General features: G+C 38.8%; 1 long non-coding RNA gene across 2 annotated transcripts in view; it reads right to left on the minus strand.

The window, feature by feature from the left end:
* The window catches only part of LOC120230072, an 86001-nt gene extending 73878 nt beyond the window's left edge, over positions 1-12123 (minus strand). For both annotated transcript variants that reach the window (XR_005527924.1, XR_005527923.1), the window contains exons 1-2: positions 11723-12123; positions 10257-10320 (exon numbers count right to left, since the gene is read on the minus strand). This is a non-coding gene — a long non-coding RNA (uncharacterized LOC120230072). The remainder of the gene's footprint in view (positions 1-10256; positions 10321-11722) is intronic.
* Between the last annotated feature and the right edge of the window lie 2792 nt (positions 12124-14915).

A 14915-nucleotide genomic window follows, 5' to 3' on the forward strand; every position in this document is an offset into this window, starting at 1 on the left:
CTTTCTAGGGGGAAAGACAGGAAGAATTTATACATAAGCATAAAAGAAGGCAAACAGAATAAGCATGATTACATCAGTAATAATATACCCTTCTCACCAAAACTACCACAGTAAAAGATAGCTCCCTCAAATTGTGAAATAATCAAATTACTCCAAATAGTATTTAAAAGTTATGACACTTAAAAGAAATTGACCAAAAAAGAGAAAGAAAACAAACCACAAGACTCTTTTCTTTATTAATTTTTGTAGGTTTTTTTTTTTTTTGAGAGAGGAAGAGAAACAAAGAATGAATGGGGAAGGAGTAGAGAGAGGGAGACACAGAATCCAAAGCAAGCTCCAGGTTCTGTGCTGTCAGCGGGAAGCCACATGGGGCTTGAATTCATGAGCCATGAGACGATGACCTGATGTTAAGTCAGACGCTTAACCAACTGAGCCACCCAGACGTGCGTACAAGACTCCTAACTATAGAGAATAAACTGAGGGTTGTTGGAGGGGAGCTGGATGGGGATGGGCTAAATGGGTGATGGGCATTAAGGAGGGCACTTGTGATGAGCACTGGGCGTTGTATGTAAGTGATGATTCACTAAATTCTCCTCCTGAAACTAATATTGTACTGTATGTTGACTAACTAGAATTTAAATAAAAATTTGAAAATAAAACAAACAAACAAAAAAAGAAATCGGCAAGTAAGTATTAAATGCATAGGCAAAGATACAACAACTTAAGGCAAGAAGAAATAAAGTTGATAAAGTGAAAGAAAACTGGAGTTGGCGTATTGTTTTCAGACAGTGGAAAATTAAAAGAAAAAGCCATTTCCTTGAATGAAGAGTGGCATTATTTTGATAGTAAATAAAATCCAGACAGAAAATACAAAAGCCATAAGTCTTTCTACACCACATAATATTCTTCAAAATATAGTAATATGAACTATTAGAGGCACACAGAGAAGTGAACAGAAGCACTGAGGTAGTAAGAGACTTAACCATACCTTTCCTGACTCTGGTAGCTAAAATGTGCAAATATATGCCCCCTGTTGGGGGTCAGGAGGAGAGAGAGTGTCCAGGTAACAGTAAGATCGATTTACTGGGCGCACAGCAAATGTTGTGTCAAAAGAAGAAAAGGAAGATATATTCCTATCAAGTTTACCAAGAATATCTGCAAATAGTAATTGCACATTATATGCTATATATGCTCATAAACTCAAAAAGTGGCAACAGGCTGAAATTCTCAGGCCACGAATGACTCTCTGAAAAATGACCCCAGGGGCAGTTGGACACACCATTAAGGATTATTTAGAAATAACAAGAGTGAAAGCATAATCTGTCAAAACATCTGAAATGCTGACAAGGACTCATCCAAGCAGATCTGTAACCAGTAAGCCTTTTGTTAGGACACCAAAAAGAATAACACTTAAGTAAACTCAGTGCCAAACTAAATGCAAAAACAAGAACACACACACACACAAAACTTGTGTAAAACAAAAGGAGAGACAAAGTAGCGGCATGAATTAATGAATTTGAAAACAGAAAAATAATAGAATAGATGCATCTAAGCTCTGGTTCTGCATAGAAAGAAATTACTGATCAAACAGTTAGCAGGTCTAATCTAATAAAAAGAGGAAAATAAAAGTATAGAAAACTGGGAATAAAAGAGAAACATGACCAAATTTATAAGTAAAAATTGTATAAAATCTTATTCTGACAAATTAGAAAACCACAAAAATTGGATGATTTTTTAAGAAAATGTAAAAGATGTAGAAAAGTTGAAAGAAAAAATAACAAGGGGAGGGTTTTTTTAGGTTTTTTTAATTGAGGTACAATTAACATATAACACTATATTATTTTCAGGTATACAACACAATGATTTAAAACTTGTATAAAAGGTTTTGTATTTGCTTAAAATTTCCTGCCAAGAAAGAGGGAGGCTTTTTAATTTCTTAATGCCAATCTTTGCAGAAAAATAAGCCTGCCAGACCCACTTGCCTTACAATTATAGGCAAAAATTTCTAAATAAAATATTGGCAGTGTCACTTGGAAATGTATTCCAAAAACAGTACCCTGTAACCAGAAAGAATTTGCAGTAAGAATGGAAGAATAATGTGCCATAGAAACCCTAAACCAAATCACTGCATTGTTCAGAAAAGAAAGGTCACGGGGCTATGAACACATTAGAAGCAAAAATGCATCTAATAATCTTCAGTATTTAATACTGACTGTCTCAGAGTCTTCCAATAAACTACGAGGAGACATCAGTGCTCCCTAAGGATGATGACCCCTATCTCCCACATTAAGCACTCCTAGCTTCAATGTTGAGACACTTCAGCAGGATATCAATATAATATCAGCATGGTATCCATATTGATGTTGAAGAACACGTGACACTTTCTGTAGCCACTGTTTTCCAACACTGTCTGAGGTCCCAACAATGCAAATGTCTTTGAAAAAGATAAATGACAATCTATAGATATTGCAAAGAAAGAGATAAGCGATTAGAAATACCAAAGAAAAGAACAAAACTTAACTTGGGGATATATGAGACCCAAATAAAGAAAGAGTTAAACCATTTTATCTGGGATAAAAGCATAAAAAGGAAAATTCTCCCCTAAAAATGAATAGACATAATTAATATTTTTAATTCTAGTAAAATCTTTGAAAACATGGCAGTGAAAAGCTAAAGTACATCTTCAAGAATTAAGTGCTTACTAATTTACCATGTTTTGAATAATAAGAGACATATGATTTCTTAAATACGTATATTCCATGACTATATTGTTTAATTATGTGTAAAAGCATATATATTATAACATGGTAAAAAATGACAGAAATGCAAACCTTCTGAAAGTATGAGAGTATTAGGTATAGAAATTATGGGAAAGCCCCATAAAGATTTCAAGGCAGGCATTAAACATCGTGTAGAAAAATATTACACCAGTAGGTTATGTTCACATAGTTAGAATGATCCCAAACTGTAAGTGGATATGTATACATACATATAGTATAGTATACATACACACACACACACACACACACACACATACATATATACTATGCTGTCCCAAAACCTTTTTTTAGTTTTGATTTATTGGGGGGAAAAAGCTGAGAGGTTATATCAGACAAAAGTGTATCATGGATATAGATGAATTTCCTTTAAATGGTATGTTTTCAGATGACTATTATTTGTTTCTTTGTTCTTTTCTGTATTTCCCACATTTTCTAGAAAGAATGCATTATAAAATCAAAAAGACATGTATTCATAACACTAGTATCTTGCATAATGTTTTGTAGCAAGAATTCTCACTCTTTTTTAATCACAGAAATCTCTGAAAATCTTATAAAACTTCAGAGCTCTTCCCCCCAAAACTTCATTAGATACAAATAAGCACCATATTTTGCATAAAGTTAAAGGTCTTTATAGACCCACTGAAGTCCATTCAAGGACTCTGGGTATAGAGCAAACTATTCAAACCTCAAAGCAATTCCTTATGTATTCTCTCAACAGATCCTCAGCAAACGTTTATAATAGAAGAGCTGTTACATTTATCATGTTAACGATGAGGAAATTGAGTGTCTGAAGATTAAGAACATATAGCCAGCAGGGACAGAAGTAGCCAGGCCAGTGGCTGCATCTTCTTGGAAAACCTCCCGACTTCATCGTGCCTTGGTTTCCTCATCAATAAGGTAGAGATAATAATACTTGCTCTGCATATCCCCCAGAGTTGTTAGGGAGAAGAAATGTAGAAGAAAGCATTTGCAAACATCATTTATCTTTATTATTATTAATACATAAATGTTTCTATTATGAATCTATTAAAACTCAGGCCAGTGCGAGGGTAAGTGCTGATGGGATCTGGGTGGGAGGGATAAAAAAGGCTAGCACCTCACTAAAAGGCAATTAAAATGTGCTGTTCTTGTTCAAAAAGTATGTCTCCAAGAGTAATTAGCAATCTATTGTGCATCGATCAACGGTTTGTTGGCCGAGTTCTATTATGTCAATTGCATGTAGCTATCCTATAAACTGAAGCAACACAATCCAGAGCTCCCTGCTTTAAAAAAGCCTTTTGCTTTTCCAGGTATCTGTGTTATTGCCCTGACTTAATGATGAAAATTTCATGTCAATTTCAAAGTCTTTCCACCACCCTCCTCCCAGACCTGCTGGAGAGGAAAGAACAATTAAGATACAGAAAGGGGTCATGAAGTTGCCACATCCCAGATGATTGTCAGAGGTCTTTCACTTGTCTTGACATCCCTGACATTGTGCCTTACTTGGGGACAGTCCTCCATGCACGTGAGTGGGTCGAAGTGTGTGAATAAGATGCTGTCTGAGAGGCTCCACCTTGACAAGACTCTGTCCTCATCAGTAATCTGGATGTTTGAGAAGTCTGTTTTAATGTGGAAAATCCCTGAACACTGCACTGGACCATGAAAATACATGTAATCATTACTGAGTTTGAAACTTTCCTGAGCCAGTTCCTTCTGACATCTTTATCACAGATATTCCTTGACATCACCTAATGTACTAACAGTCTGTCCCTGAAACTGACCTTAAATCCATTATTGACACTCCTATTTGGTTTTCACTGCCGATTTTTTCTTTCTTTCTTTCTTTCTTTTCTTTCTTTCTTTTTTCTTTCTTTCTTTCTTTCTTTCTTTCTTTCTTTCTTTCTTTCTTTCTCTTTCTTTCTTTCTTTCTCTTCTTTCTTTCTTTTTCTTTCTTTCTTTCTGTCTCTCTCTCTCTCTCTTTCGTTCTTTCTTTCTTTTCCTTTCTTTCTTTCTTTTTTAGCTATTTAGTTACGCCTTGTTCACTATTCACCAGGGGATGGACCATCTGGATTGATTATCTATTTTATTTCTTATGCACCCGACAGAAGTGTAGTTAAAGCTCAAAGCTTTATGTGATGATTCTTTCATCTTTAGTCATAACCCTCCTACAAATGCTCTAGAGTGATGGTTATAGAGCCCGTAAGTGTGAGATCACTCTAGGCTGCTCTTCTAACTTCTAAGTGGGGGTCAGTCCTCAGGGAGGGATAGAATTTCACAGCGTTTTCCCGTTTCATTTGTATAATGAAATCATTGTTTGGCCTTCATTCTGTGCTTTTGCCCTTTTTGGTCTTAAGGTAGACCATTCAGTAGCTCTCTCCAATTTTTCTCTAGGAAAACAAAGATTTGTAAATAGGCTCTCACCAAATCTCAAGAACTTGATTTCTTTCCTAAAAAAATTATATCAAATAAATCCCCCTCCCAGAGAATTATGCATGGTACTTGCTTGTGTGTATTTGTGTATATATAGAAGTGAATTGATGTGAGAATCCACAATGTGCGAACTTGACAAATTTAAACAATCCACTGAAAATGAACCAATTATTATTACTAATTGGGTCATGTGATTCTGTTATAGTGGTCTGATCACATTCAATCCCAAAGAGCAGTGTGCAATGAATTTCAGCCTTCAGTTGAATCACCTTGGGCACTTATTAAAATAGCGCCTAGCAAAATGCACTACTCCCAAACTACCAAGTCAGACTCTGGAGATGAGGCTCAGAATTACGCAGTTTTCAAAACCTTGATGGGGCTCATGGGTGGCTTAGTCAGTTAAGTGACAGACTTTTATTTTGGCTCAAGTTTCATGAGTTTGAGCCCCACATCAGACTCTGTGCTGGCAGTGCAGAGTCTGCTTGGGATTCTCAATGTCTCTTCCTCTCTCTCTGCCCTTCCCCCTGTGCACTTGCTCTCTCTCAGAATAAATTAATAAATTTAAAAATTTTTTTAAAAAGAAAACTTTGCAAAAGCATCACCTGGTTCCTAGTTTTCACCTGTATTTTTGACCTTGTATGGGGACACTAACATTGATTCCAGAGAGCCCTAAAAAGAACAAGGTCCCACCTAGACCAGCTCAAGCTAGGTGTGGATGGCAGCTCTGGACATGCTCTAACTTCATGTTCCAGCCTTAGAAATTGCATCTTGGAGGCCAATTGGAGTCTTCTCTGAGATGGATCAAAATGGGGATTTTAAGGCAGCTCTATTTAGGATGGACTTTGTGCCCTCATTTCTGGCCCCCCACAAAAACAATGAACGTTTCCCCTCACTCAGTCACTATTGCATTTTATTTTGCTCAGAGGGGTTTGCTGATATCATCGCTCATGAAATTTAAGGAGATTCTCCAGTTTGAGCTATCACTGACCATCACAGAAATGATGGTCTGGTGTTGTAAAACGTTTGGATGTGAAGACTAAAAAATGCCCATGTAGAGTCTACAAGTATTTTCTGGATCCCCATGCTCCTCAGTTGCTCTGCCCCATCTATCAACTCTTTGGAAGGAGGATATAGCATATAAAGAAGGCAATGATTTTCTTTTCCTGAGTTTTGAAAGAATGATGACACTCACCTAAGGCAGTAACAAAGTGGGAGGGAGACCACTCATTCTTGGGTCTGTAACCAGTCATCAAACCAATCATTCTTCATTCTTTATTCTCCTCTTTTTTTAATTTTCTATAATGAGAAGTAATTTAAACAGCCATATGCAGTTATGCTTGCTGGAGTCTACTGAATATATACTATGATTCATAATAATTACCTCACTCAGCATAAGACTTTTATTAGGATGGTGACATTTATCTTACCCATCACTTCTGTTTTTCACCAGTGACTTACCATATGACTTTGGGTGAGTAACCTCGACTCTCTCTGGTCATTAGCTCCTATCCACCCCAATGTAAGAAGAATAATGAGTTACAGCCAGTGGAGACTTTGGGATCAGAGGAGGAATCCTAATTTTGCTTAAGTAACAAATAATTCCCCATAAAAGTGTTAAGCATTGTGTTTATAAATAAACTTGGAAAACTACTTAAGGCCTATAGAGGAGTAAGCAGATGTGTCCATTCCTAAGTAGTGAAACAAACTGAGGTCCAGAAAAAAAAGAACTTGTTTTTGCATTGGAACTTATTTCAGTGTCCATGGAAAGGAATAGCTAATAACACTGTTTTCTTTCTCAATATAAATCAATAGAATCTCTTTTAAGATGAATAAAAGTTAGAAGATCTATGGAGAAACACATAAATATTGGTGTTATTCTCTAGGAAACACACACACACACACACACACACACACTTACAAATGTGGTGCTGTAATGGTTCAGTTAATGTTTCTGAGTCATCCACAAAAAAATAACTGAGTTTAGTGCAAGCACGTTCTTAAGGAAATGAAGTCATATAGCCAGCTATTTTCAAGCGGTACTTGGTACTGAGTATAACATTTTTCTTTAGCTTTTAGATGTCCTGGCTCAATGGAAAAATTAAAAAACTCGACAGATTGTTCTTTTCCATTTCATGACAGATACCTGGTCATTGAAAACTGTTTGTTAGCCTTTTCTTACCAACTCACTCAAAAGTCTAAATGTTGTTGGGTTGGGAAAGTGTTCTCTTGTGATGTAGAAGGTAAGATGCTGGGTGCTCGAAACACCCACTAGCGAATATAAATTGCTGACTAAGCAAAGGCAGGCTGAGAGCGCAGCCTTCACAAGTGGTTGTTTGTGAAGTAAACAGAGGTGAAGTTTGGGGGATCAATTTGTTGATTTGTCACCTAAATCCCTACAATGTTAAATAGAGGGCAAAAAGAAGGAGAATAGTAGAATAAGCATAGAATGTTCACTTAATATAAATGGTACCATGATAAACAAGAAGCCCAGTCAACAAACAGAAAAATGCAGGTGGTATCATGTTAAATGAAAGTCAACCCATAAATCAATGGACCAAAGGATAAAAGTCAGAAATAAATCAACATATTTACGGAAATTGAATTTTGAGCAAAGATGATCATTCAAATTAGTGGGAAAATAATGTATTATCCAACAATAGTGTTGGGGCAATTACGCAGCTCCCTGAAAAAAGTGTACTCCTCCCTTTTAAAAGGCAGAATAATGAATGAAAATTAAATCATAAAAGCACTAGGAGAAAGCACAGAAAAATATTATAGTCTCAAAATGGAAAGTCATTCCAACTATGATATAAAACCCCTAAAACAACACAAGTTAGTCAAACCAGCTACATAAAAGCATGTTTTTATGTGCTCTCTCTCCCAAATAAACATAATAAACAAAATCAAACTACAAAGAACAGAGAGGAAAATCCTTAAAACTTTTTATGTAAAGAACTTATTAATATATAAGAAGTTTTTTAAAATCAATATTGAAAACTTTATTATAAATGGGTAGATGCTAGCAAAAATTCATAGAAAATAAAATAGAATGGCTTTTAATCATGTACAAAGCTTCTCAACTACACTCATACTAAAAAAGAGACAAATCAAGACTTCAATAAAATATTGTATTTCACCTATCAGGTTATCAAAGATCAAAAACTTGATGACACACTGTGCTGTCATCCACTGGTGGTTGGAGTGTAAGTTGGTAAACTTCTATGGAAGTCAATCAAAATATGGGACACGCATACTGTTTGATCCAGCAATTCCACCCCCATGCATTTGTCATGCAGAGAATTTAAAGTTTCTGTACTCCAAAGTCAAGAAAGAAAAACAATGACTATTCTTTGGCCATAGTCCCAAGGTACAAAAAAGTCACCACTTCAACCTTTCTCAGAGCTATCCCAATCGATCAGTGAAAATCCGATTCACTTCTGACACTTCCTGAAGCCAGCTGTAAGCAACAGACTCACACAAACGGACAAGGTTCCACAGCGAAGGGTCACCTAATCCTTCAGAACTACCCCTTCAGAAAGTCTGTCAGTCCCCGGACTCAGTGCTTCCCCAGCCTATATCAGATCAGCTTGTGGCTTGTCTGGACAGAACATACCCTACACACACTGTCTCCCCCTGTGTAACAAGTGATAAAGTCAGCTTTTGACTCAACAAATTGCTGCTTAATATAGAAACAGGCTATAGACAATGCAAATAATTTAAGAGGTCCGGTAAATTAGAAAACCAGAAACAGCAGATGTCTCCTTGAAAGGGAAATCGTTGTCATGGGGCAATGGACAGAGGAAGAGACACATACATTTCATTGAATAGTGTTTTAAGGGCTTGTTAAGTTTGGCACGTACTACACCATTAAAGGATAAGTTATTTAAAGTCCGAATTTCTTTTTGTTATAATTTTTTTAACAGTTTTTATTTTTGAAACTGAGAAAAACAGAGCATGAGCAGGGGTGGGGCAGAGAGAGAGGGATACACAGAATCTGAAACAGGCTCCAGGCTTTGAGCTGTCTGTACAGAATCTGATGCGGGGCTCGAACTCACAAACCACGAGATCATGACATGGGCCGAAGTCAGAGCTTAACTGACTGAGCCACCCAGGTGCCCCCGAATTTCAAAAAATTAGATGTGTAATATGACAAGAAAGCATATGAAATTGATAGTGAAACTGTGACCATTGTGGTTATTTCTAAATAATTGACAGATAGTGTTTTAAGTAACTTTTGCTCTGAATATTCCACAATTTTGTGACATAAGTTGTAATTCTAAATTGCAACTCTTTATAAAAGTCCTCCTAGGGATCACACAAAAATATAACAAATGCCATCACTGAGTTGTAAGTTGGCAAAGAACAAAAAATGGGGGGGGACGACATAAATAGAACCTTGCTTATTAGGAGAAAGAGCCAAAAAAAACAAAAAAAAAAACAGAAACTGAAGAAGTCCAAGTACATCACAGGAGCAAAACTGACAGAGCGAGACCTTATGATGTCAAGGCTTCAAAGAAAAGCATGAAGGCTCAGTGGAAAATCAGAGCCCGAGATCCAATACCCCTTGATATAACTAAGAAGCAAGCTTAACATATGCATTCATTGTCTATTTCTTTTTAATATATTTTTAAAATGTTTTATTTATTTCTAGGAGAGAGAGAGAGAGACAGCGTGAGCAGGGGAGGGTCAGAGAGAGAGGGAGTCACAGACTGAAACAGGCTCCAGGCTCTGAGCTGGCAGTCAGCACAGAGCCCGATGCGGGGCTCGAACCCACGAACCACGAGATCATGACCTAAGGGAAAGTCGGATGCTAAACCGACTAAGCCACCCAGGCGCCCCTGTCTATTTCTTTTTAAAGTAAACTTAACTAAGAGAAGAGAAACACTGATTAATTTTAAATGGGTACTATTCTTCCCTTGATACACCACAAATACTGAGAAGGACCCAGCACATGGACTTACAAGAAGACAATATCTGCTTGAAGAACTGTCATCACTCATCAGAAATAATGTCTGCTCACTGAAGAGCCCATTAAGAATTGTAAAAGAAACATCTTTCTTTCCTTACCACCGGACAATGTGATCTTGGAATTCGGAAGCCAGGTTTAGCTTGTTTCTTTCACCAGATAACTCTGTAAAGGAGGGGGGAAGTGAGATAAATAATTTTTGTAAATGTTGCTTAAAGTTTTCCCTTACCTGTTGACTAGGGGATAAAGAAGTATATAAAAATGTCCAAACTATCAAATGGGGACCTATTTTCAGCATCATTTAATCTTGGCGTATTACTCAGACTGGGCTGATTGATAATTTAGGCTAGTTGTAGATTTTCAGATAACCATTAATGCTAAAGAAACTCATACGTGCATTTTATTATTCTATTCCTTAATTCAATTTTACATACCCCACCCCTCCCATGCCGTTTTCATTTCTGGCCTTGAATACTTCACAGGGGTATCTTGGTTATGGGAAAACATACACATTTTCTTTCATAGTTGTTCATTTTAATTGATGTCTTCACCCATAAACCTTGACAAGCAAGATATTTGAAAGATCTGATAATTAAACTGATTTAAAAAAAATTAAACTTCCTCCCGAAAAAAGAATTGTCACTTTTAAGATAAGAAAAAAGGCGAATTTTCCAACTTACTCATATTTCTTTCCATGTTACCAAAAAAAAAAAAAAATTACTGAAAGAATCACTTCTCTCCAGACTCCTTCATTCAGTTTTAGACTAATATCAGTCTCGTCCCACTTAGGGTTTTTAGGGTTTTCTCCAAATGCCTTCATCAGGCAATCTGGCAATATCTATTACAATTAAAAATGCATATACCCCAATGCCATTTCTGGGAATCGGTAAAAGCACAATGGTCCTCCTTCCAGCATTGCTGTCAAGAGCCAAGAGCCAGGGACCACATACTCATCCATTGATAGAAGAATGGGGGAGCAGGGTTACGGGACAGCGCAGTGTTGGGAGACATGTTTTGGTCCTCAACACTGGAGAACGGACGCTACTGGCATCTAGTGAGTGGAGGCCAGGAAGGGTGCTCAACATCAAGTGGGCCACCAGACAGCCACACAACAAAGGTGTGTACCCTCCTGTATGTGAGGATTATCTCAGTTCATACTGGAATTAGGTAAGTATGGAAAGCATAGGGAAACTCTCACGCTGGGTTGTCAGAGAAGCGCATTTCAGGAGAGCCTGGAGCGAGGAGTGGGAAATGGTAATGGAGAAGAGGGGGTGTGGCTTCAGGTGCCCTTGACAAGACCAGCATCCCAATAGTATTTATTTTCTTTTGGGTTTTTTTTGTTTTGTTTTGTTTTTTTAGTTTATTTATTGAGAGAGAGGGACAGGGGAGGAGTAGAGAGGGAGAGGGAGAGAGAGAATCACAAGCAGGCTCCACTGAGCTATCAGCACAGAGCCCAGTAAGGGGCTCGATCACAGGAAACATGAGATCATGCCCTGAGCAGAAATCAAGAGTCAGATCCTCAACCAAGCCACCCAAGCATTCCTAGCATCTATTTTCGTATGCTTACATCAAAAGAAGAAAAAGTGCCACATTCAAGTCGTCTCTGCCGTGTTGACTAGTGTTCCTTGGACGCAGTTAGAGGTATAACCTCAGAACTTCACTGAGACCACGCTCTTCACAGATGACAGAAAAATAAACCCAGCTGAGAAAAATCCCAATTTAAAGGGCACGGAGACTAAGAAAATGATACATTTGTCAGATGGCCTTTGACAAATTACCATGCCGTATCACTTGGATTCCCATGAATAATCTTGTCAGTCCCAATTAATTTGAATTAACCGCACCCTCTTCATATCAATAGCTTGGTATTTTTATTACACTAGGGGGAATTCGATTTAAAATAGAGCAGTAACACCAAAAATACAAGTGACTCATTCGCTTTGTATCAATGTGAGTTTGGTTGCTTTTGCTGCTCTTTCCCCTGTGGTTAGCACTTTAACTTCTATCCTGCTGTGAGTACACATCACAAGGGGTGTTCTGTACGATGTCACAGGTGAGCCACGCTGAGTCAAGGCCTTTCTAGATTAAGAAACAGTAATTCTTGGGGTGCCTGGTGGCTCAGCTGGTTAAGCGTCAGACTTCGGCTCAGGACATGATCTCACGGTTCGTGTGTTCTAGCCCCACATTGGACTCTGTGCTGACAGCTCAGAGCCTGGAGCCTGGTTCGGATTCTGTGCCTCCCTCTCTCTCTGCCCCTCCCCTGCTTGCTTGCTCTCTCTCTCAAAAGTAAATAAACGTGAAAAAATTAGGCACAGAAAAGATTAACATCAATCACTAATAATAAAATAGGACAATTACAACAATATTCCATAATGGAAGTTATGTGAATATGGTCTCTCTCTCTCTCTCAAAATATCTTAGTGCACTGTCCTCACCCTTCCTTTTGTGATGATGGGAGATGACAAAATGCCTCTGTGATGAGATGAAGTGAGGTGAGTGACACAGGCACTGTGTCGTAGCATAGTCTACCTCTGACCTTCTGAGATACATCAGGAGGAGGATCATCTGCTTCCAGAAGGGTTGGAGGATCAGGATGAAGGGTGAAGGGTGAAGTTTGAAGGATGTGGATACATGTTGCACTATAAAGTTTTCTAAAACTTAGCTGTGTATTATATTGTTCTGACATTCTAAAAAATACCAACCCTTTCTGGATCCAATTCTTAGGGATAACAAAGGGCCCCTCCAGGAGTGGGATGTTAGTGAGGATGGGGAGAAGGGGGACCCTCTTGCACTGTTGGTGGGAATGTAAACTGGTGCAGCCCCTCTGGAAAACAGTGTGGAGGTTTCTCAAAAAATTAACACTAGAACTCCCCTAGGACCCAGCAATAGCACTGCTAGGAATTTATCTAAAGGATATGGAGTGCTGATGCACAGGGGCACATGCACTCCAATGTTTATAGCAGCACTTTCAACAATAGCCAAATTATGGAAAGAGTACAAATGTCTATTGACAGATGAACGGATACACACACACACACACACACACACACACACACACACACACTGGAATACTACTTGACTACTTGACAGTGAGAAAAAATGAAATCCTGCCATTTGCATTCCAGTGGATGGAACTGGAGGGCATTATGCTAAGTGAAATAAGTCTATCAGAGAAAGACAGATATCATACGCTTTCACTCATATGTGGAAATTGAGAAACTTAACAGAAGACTGTGGGGGAAGGGAAAGAAAAAATATATATAGTCACAGAGAGGGAGGCAAACCATAAGAGATTTTTAAATACAGAGAATAAACTGAGGGTAGAAAGAGGTGTAGGGGCTGGCAGAGGGGGAAATGGGTGATGGGCACGGAGGAGGGCACTTGTTGGGATGAGCACTGGGTGTTTTATGTAAGCAATGAATCACAGACGATAGATAGATGATAGATAGATAGATAGATAGATAGATAGATAGATAGATAGATAGAAGGTTTTTTTTTATATATATCTTAGTACCTTCCTTTATATATATAAGAAGATACTAAGATAATAAAAAACCTAACCAGTCCAAAGCCACATGTCCCCTGTGTGGTCATCACACCCCAGGAGACCATGCTCCTCTGCCTTGAACACTGGGCCACCCCAGAACCCAAGTCCTGAGCAAATTATCCAAACCAGCCAATTGTAAACTGTTGTCCCCGCCCTGCGTTGTCTTTCCTGAGGCCCCAGGTGGAGTGAGCACTGTCCCCCACCCTCTTGTGCCCTGTCTCCTGGCCACCCTGCTGGATTCCCCTCATGGCCCTGCATGGCGAGCAGTGCCCCATCCCAAAGACCTGTGGATATAAGACACTTTGTTGTTGTTGTGTTTCCTGAGCCTCTCCTCCGTCTCCTCCTGTGCCCACACCTGACCCATCATCTCATAAAAGTGTACAACACACAATGGGGCGCCTGGGTGGCTCAGTTGGTTGAGTGTCCAACTTCAGCTCAAGTCATGATCTTGCAGTTGGTGGGTTCGAGGCCGATGATGCACGCACACACGTGCATGTGGGAACACACACACACACACACACACACACATACACATACATACACACACTACATCTAAAACACACATAGAATGTGGAGAAGTCCAAAGGTGTTTGTAAACTGAAGACAAGGACCTAACAGAGGCATCTTCTTGTTGCTTCTGCATTTCCCAACAAAGCTCAAATTCCTCCCTGCCTTGACTTCCTTCCTCAGCACCAGGTGACCCTCTAAAGATTCATCTGTGATGGATTTCTTGCCCACTCTCCCAAGTGGTTCCTACATGCTATACAAATTTCCCCCCAAATGTCACCTCTTCTGAGAAGCCTCCTGTGATATGTCCAGCTCTGCTTCATAGTGTGTAGACCGCCTGATAAACACTATCAACGTGCACTGGGCTCTATGATTCCTGTCCCCTCACTTACCCTTCTCGTCTCCCTGTAATGGGACAGGCTTGGCTGTCCCATGGACTGATGCCTGGCACAGGACAAGACATAGGTTCGTAGAATTAGTTAATCTAGTTGCTGTACAAATGGGGAGGAAAGGGCCAGATGGCATGGTCCATCCAAGGCTACTCAGAGAGCTGTAATAACTGAATATTTTGTTTCTGCCTTCAAGCATTGCCTCAGATTTTGTTTTGTTTTGTTTTTCTGAAAAAAAAAATTAAGTAACTGATGGGGACTGTCTTTCCCCAAGGGAAACCGAGAAAAGCAACTGTATATCCTATGAAGAATGTAAC

This window comes from Hyaena hyaena, unplaced genomic scaffold (genome assembly GCF_003009895.1).
Source record: "Hyaena hyaena isolate Hyena2069 unplaced genomic scaffold, ASM300989v1 scaffold_2, whole genome shotgun sequence".
Taxonomy (NCBI): Eukaryota; Metazoa; Chordata; class Mammalia; order Carnivora; family Hyaenidae; genus Hyaena; species Hyaena hyaena.